The 6,655-nt window shown below is 40.5% G+C and overlaps 1 pseudogene; it reads right to left on the bottom strand.

The window, feature by feature from the left end:
- Positions 1-5,492: 5,492 nt before the first annotated feature.
- On the bottom strand, positions 5,493-6,399 carry LOC144321360 (large ribosomal subunit protein uL29 pseudogene; annotated as a pseudogene).
- Between the last annotated feature and the right edge of the window lie 256 nt (positions 6,400-6,655).

Genomic DNA, 6,655 nt, shown 5'->3' with positions numbered 1-6,655 from the left:
CCTATCCCACAGTACTTCATATGTTTAAAGAATGAGTTTTAAAAGTAATTACTACAGCCAAATGTGGAAATTAATGGAGTAGACCTTCATTGTCTAATAAGATAGTTGCCAGCAATATATTGAGTGCTCAAAATTGAACACTTGTTAGTTAGAGGTTAGTTTGAATTAAAAGGGTGGCAAATGTAAAATACACATGAAGTTTTGAAGATTTAGTTTTTTAAAAACAATGTAATATATTGTTTCTCACAGCATTTCTCTTCTATAATATTCAGTGAGTTGCATTATTACATAATACAGAAGCCAATTTAAGTGTCTTTCTGCTCTAAAGTAGCATGTTTGCATACTGAGGTCTTGGTTCTACCCTGAGTCATGCTCCCTGCCACCCCGCCCCCTTCATGAAAGGTAGCCTGCGTTTACAGCTGAGTAGTTTTCTCAGACTGTTTTTAGCTTGTACATGTTTTGGGATCCCAAGGCCCTTTCACTTCATACTGTTTCTTTCCCATTAATTTCAAGCTTGCAATGCTCCAAGCAGTACAGTTGTCTTAAAAACTTTTCAGTGAATTTTATTAGGGTTCACTCAGGCGAAAGATCAACAGGCTATTCTCTGTATTGGGCTTCCCATGAGGCTGCTATGGAAAAGTGACTTTGAAATTCTTAGATGTCCTGCTGTTTCACAGAAAAAGTAAGTTAGATTCATCATTATTCTGAGGCTACATTTTCAGGACAGCACCATATATTTGATTTTTTTTTTCCCTCTCAGGCTCAATTATAACTTTGAAAAACCTTTTGCTATCTGGAAACACTGCCATGGAACCCTCTATATTTCCTTGAGATTCTACTTGAAATATGCACCAATTGATACAATAAGTAAAATATGATTTTCTTTTTTCTTCTGTTATGCTTATCTTCATGAATTTCCAAATATTGATCAAGCCTTACATCACTGGAATAAACTCCCAGTTGTTTGTAGTGCGTACTTTGTATGTAGTACCTATTGCTGGATTTGCTGTGATTGCTATGGTGTGCTAATATTTTGTTGAGGATTTTTTTAAAAGGATTTTTCCAATCTATGTTCATGAGGAATACTGGCCTGTAGTTTTCTTTTATTCTACTGTCTTTGCTTCATTTTGCTAACATGGTGATGGTGGCCTCATAAAATGGGTTTCGAAGGATTGCCTCTTCTCAATATTTGGAAGAGGTAGTGTAGAAACATTAATTATTATTTAAACGTCTGGTAGAATTTCCAGTGAAACGATTGGGGCCTTGAAATGGACTGAATGAGTCTGTTCAAAATTCATGTGTTGACGTCCTAACCCTCAATGTGTTGACAGGAAGTGGAACCTTTTGGAGGTTATTAAGTGTTGATGATGGACCCTTCCTGGTTGAGATTAGTCACCTTATAAAAGGGATCCCAGAGAACTCTCTTAAACTTTTCTGCCAAGTGAGGATAGATACAAGAAAGTGGCAGTCTTTATTCTGGGAGATGGTTCTCACCAAAAACTGACCATGCTGGCCCACTGATGTTAGACTGACCATGCTGGCCCACTGATGTTAGACTTCAGCCTCAAAGATTGTAAGAAATGCGTTTATAAACCACCCAGTCTATTGTACTGCATTATAGCAGCCCAAAATGAGCAAGACAGAAATTGGTACTGGAAGTAGGTGCTAATTGAAGAATAGGTAAGGGCTGTAAGAGTTTTTAGAGGCATTCAAAAAATAGGGACATTAATGGTGATTCTGGTGATGCTCAGAAAAGAGCTGCAAACAAAACTTCAATCTTTAGAGAATACATTATCGACAGAATGTTGGTAGAAATATGGATGGTAAAGGCAGTACTGGTGAGATTTTGGATGGAAGTGAAGCACACGTTATTGGAAACTGGAGGAAAGTCAGTTTTTAGAAAGTGACAACTTGGCAAAATTGTATTCCATCTAGTGTTTTGTGGGAAGTAGAACTTGTGAGTAATGAAATTGGAGGTGTGGCTTGGCTCCTCCTGGCTGATTACAGTAAAATGCAAGAAGAGAGAAATAACAATGGAATTTTTGAAACATATGGAAAATTCTTAGCTGAATAGTTAAATGGTGTTAAATGCTATTAAAGCGAGGGCATTGATTGGGAAAGAATGGGATGCTATAAGATGGCATGGGGACAAGTGGAAGGCTCTGGTGTAGCTAGGACCTGGAGCTCCTAAATTCTGAGTCTTCCTTGCCTGTGGAAGCATCCTCATCAGCAGAAGTGGCCTTTCCACCCTTAGTGGCAGTGGCTTCCCAATCAACAGTGGCATCAGCCTTTATATTTCCATCTGATAGAATTAATTGCGCATTGCCTAAAGAAAGTGTAATGACTTCCCTTGAGTTAGTGGCCATGCTAGGCAATGCTACTTCTCGGAAATCCCAATTCACCCCCTTTTATTTGCAGGCCTATGACTAGACTCAAGTCCCAGCAGGCTCCTCCAAGTGCAGTGTGAAGTGTGACCCATGAGGAGGGGTGCTACAGTCCAGAAGAACTACTTGAGTTCTCTAACTTATACAGACAAATACAATGGAAGAAACATGATTGGAAATTTGGGCATTGAAATCTGGGGAAGAGATAAATGGATAAACTTGTCTGAATCAGGGCAGAAAAATTGAAGATACCTGTGTTGCATATGAATGAGTGACTTCAACAAAGGAGGATTGTAATAATTAAGTAGATGGGATGGCCTCTTCTGTGGCTAACAGCTTTTCCCCCCAGCCACCCCTGTCATTGTCCAATGGGCTCTTGAACAAAGTAGTCATTGTGGCGGGGTTGGAGATTAGGTACGTGATCAGCAATATGGACTTCCACTCACCAAGGCTCACGCAGCTATGGCCATTGCTTAGTGTTCCATATGCCAACAACAGAGACAAACACTGAGCCCCCCCAGTATAGCACCATCCCCTGGAGTGTTCAGCTCCCTGGAAGCAGGTTGATTACATAGGACCATCATGGAAGAGGCAGCATTTTGACCTTACTAGAATAGAAACTTATTCTGGATGTGGATTTACTTTCCCTACATGCAAAGCTTCTGATAAAATTATCCATGGATTCACAGAATGCCTCATTCATGGTATTCCTCACAGCATTACTTCTGATCAGGGAACTCGCTTTACAGCAAAATAAGTGCAGCAGTGGGTCCATGCTGAACAAATTCACCAGTCATATGTTTCCCATCATACTGAAGCAGTTGGCTTGATAGAAGGATGGAACAACACTTTGAAGATTCAGTTATAGCACCAGCTGGGTGTCAAAACCGTGCTGGCTCCATAAGTCTGTATCTCCTCTGAATCAGCATCTGAAAAATGGTTGTTTCTCCAATATCCAGGATTCATGGACATGGAGGTCAAGGAGTTGTGTGAGATAATAGAAAATACATATATTGGCTTTTGCCCCTGGTTCCTGGCACAGAGCTTTTTCTTCCTTTTTTTTTTTTTTTAATTTTATTTATTTGACAGAGAGCACTAGCAGGGGGAGGGGTAGGCAGAGGAAGAGGGAGAAGGAGGCTCCCTGCTGGGATCAAGCCTGATGTAATCAGATCATGACCTGAGCCAAAGGCAGACACTTAACCAACTTAGCCACCCAGGCATCCAATAGCACAGAGCTTCTAAAACTATTGTAATTTCCTAAGTAATAGCATTAGGAGCATCTCTTGTTCCAATATTTGGTCTTTGACCTGGTTGCTGACACAGGGCTCTTGAAAACTTTGTGATTCCCTATCACCCAGAGGCAACTCTGGGTGAGCTACTGGATGGCTTCCAGATGAGTACTGGTCCCTGAAAAGACCAAGCCATGATTAGAAGTTTGGAATTTTCAGCCCTGTCTCTTTCCCTTCTCTTGGGAAGCAGAGAGGGCTGGAAATGGGGCTAATGACCCATTGTACCTAAATGATGAAGTCTCCTCCATAAAAATCCCCAATCTATAGGGTTCAGAAGACTCCTAGGTTGCAAACATACCCCTACCAAAAGTGTGATTGCACCCCAACTCCACAGGGACAGAAATTCTTGTGCTCAGGGTACTCCAAGACTTTACCCTATGTATCTCTTCATCTGGCTGTTACCTCTATCCTTTATCATATCCTTTAATAAACTGGTATATGTGTTCCCCTGATTTCTGTGTGCTGCTCTAGCAAAATAATTGAAACTGAGCAGAGGGTTATAGGAACCTTCAATTTGTATCCAAGTCAGAAGTTGTGGGTAACTTGGACACCTACTACTTGCAATTGGCATCTGAAGGGGGGGGACCACTATTGTGGGACTGAAGCTTTAGCCTGTGGTATATATATTTTTAAGATTTTATTTATTTATTCATGAGAGAGACAGAGAGAGGCAGAGATATAAGCAGAAGGATAAGCAGGCTCCAGGCAGGGACCCCAATGTGGGACTCGATCCTGGGACTCATGGATCATGCCCCAGGCTGAAGGCAGGCACCAAACCACTGAGCCATCTAGGACACCACCTAGGCAGGTGTCCCTAGCCTGTGGTATCTGACACTATATCCAGGCAGATAATGTTAGAATTGAGTTGAATTCTCCATCCAGCTGGTGCTTGGAAAATTACTTGGGGAAATGGCCCACACATTTGGTGATCTGAAGTCTCAGAAGTAAGTATTTTGTATGAGTAGTAAAGGAAATAAAAAGAGAAGAAACACGCAGTAGGGGAAAACTGTAGGTTTTCCTTTATAGGTGGAGATGGGAATAGTACCACTCACTCTTACCCCCTAGTGATCCACTAGCAAAGTTTTTGCTTTCTGTTCCCAGGCCTTAGCACCCTGCTGGCCTAGAGGTCTTAGTTCCAGAATGAGAGGTGCTTCCATCAAGAGGCACAACAATAGTTCCAGGAACTGCCAAGTTAAGACTGCCACCCAGCCACTTTGGCTTCCTCATACCTCTGAATCCACAGGCAAAGAAGAGAGTTCCAGTGTTGGCTGGGGCCATTAATCCTGACTACTGACGAGAAATTGGACTACTCCTCCACAATGGAGGTGAGGAAGAGTATGTCTGGAATACAGAAGATCTCTTAGGGCATCTGTTAATATTACCATGGCACTGTGATTAAGGTCAGTGACAAACAATGACCTGTTCCAGTCAGGACTATGAATGACCCAGACCCTTGAGGAAGGAAAGTTTATGTCACTCTACTAGGTATAGAACCATAATCATGTAACCAGTTACAGAAATGAGCAGTGTTAATTGTCTCACGTATTCCTTGTATTGTTATGAATGTGTGTGTGCTTAGCCTTATATTCTTTCCTTTCTTATTCCCTTATCAAGTAGTTTTCCATCATAGTATTCAAGCATTGACTTTATATCATAGTATTTATCATTAATTTTTCATCATAGTATTTAAGTTACTGGGTATCTTGGAAAAGAGTAAAGTACATAGAATCCATGTTTTACATAAAAAACATGGATTTGTTCAGGTATGTACCTGGGTCAGGAAGAAATTTTTAAAAGCCATTCAGTATAAACACACTAATTCTTTTAAAAGTATTTTTATTTTTTCTACAAATGTAAGAGAAGGTTATAATGTACTATGACCCTCAATTCCACTTCTAAATATACATCCAAGAGAAATGAACATATTTGTCTACAAATGATATGGGCAAGGATATTAATAGAAGCTTTGTTTGTATTAACCTAAAAGTGATCCCAACAAAAATGCCCTATCAATAGAAGGATGCATCAGAAAGTGACTACCTAACAATATGAAAGAAGAAAGTACTGGTGTATATAACAACATAGGTGAATCTTGAAGGTATTATATCGAGTGAAATAAATCACAAAAGAGTATATACTATAGGATTCCATTTATGTGAAGTTCAAGTAAGTAAAACTAATTGGTCATGATAGAAGTCAGAATTATTGGTCACCTAGGGGGTATAGACTGGGAAGGCCTGACTGAACTTTGAGTGACAGAAATATTCTACATTTCAATCTGGGTGGCAGTCACTGTGGTGCACATATAGGTAAAAAATAAGCTGTATACATCAGTGTACTTTATGTACTGTTTTGTTTGTGTTTTATTGATGCCACTGCTCAAGCCTTGACCGTGTACTCCCGCAGCTGGTACAGCTGCTGCTTCTTGGTCTTCAGGTTCTCCTGATGGTCATTTGGCACATGGCATGAGCTGCAGATGCAGGAGCTTATACTTCTTACCCTTCTTACCCTTGTAGAATTTCCTGAAGTTTTCTATGTGAGTCTGATTGATAACTGTGAGAGCACAGGGGATGGATATGGATACAACTCAGATCTTGCAGAGCTTGGAAACCTTGTCACCTGTCACTTTGCGGCCTCACAGCTGGGACAGCTCCCACCTTCAGGTCTTCCAGCTGTTTAAGCACCTCCTCCTTAAAGGTCTTAAAGAAGTTCTTAATCTTGGCCATGTCTGCACAATCTGCTGCTGCTGCTGCTGCTGAGGGAAAGAGGCCAAGGCTCTTTATGCTCTTTATGGTATGTGTATTACACCTCACTTTAAATAGTCAAGGAGAAGAAGAATGAGACAGTTTGATAATAGCCTCTTAATGTCTCCTTTAAGTGTAACCTAATGTGAATGTGTCATGGGCACCCGGTCCTTCAGCAATGTCTGCTATTCAATGTTTTTTTTTTTTTTAAGAATTTATTTATTCATTCATTCATTCA

This window comes from Canis aureus, chromosome 1, assembly GCF_053574225.1.
Source record: "Canis aureus isolate CA01 chromosome 1, VMU_Caureus_v.1.0, whole genome shotgun sequence".
NCBI classification, from domain to species: Eukaryota; Metazoa; Chordata; class Mammalia; order Carnivora; family Canidae; genus Canis; species Canis aureus.
Note: the sequence above shows the minus strand (reverse complement) of the source record. Positions and strands in the feature narration are given on the sequence as shown.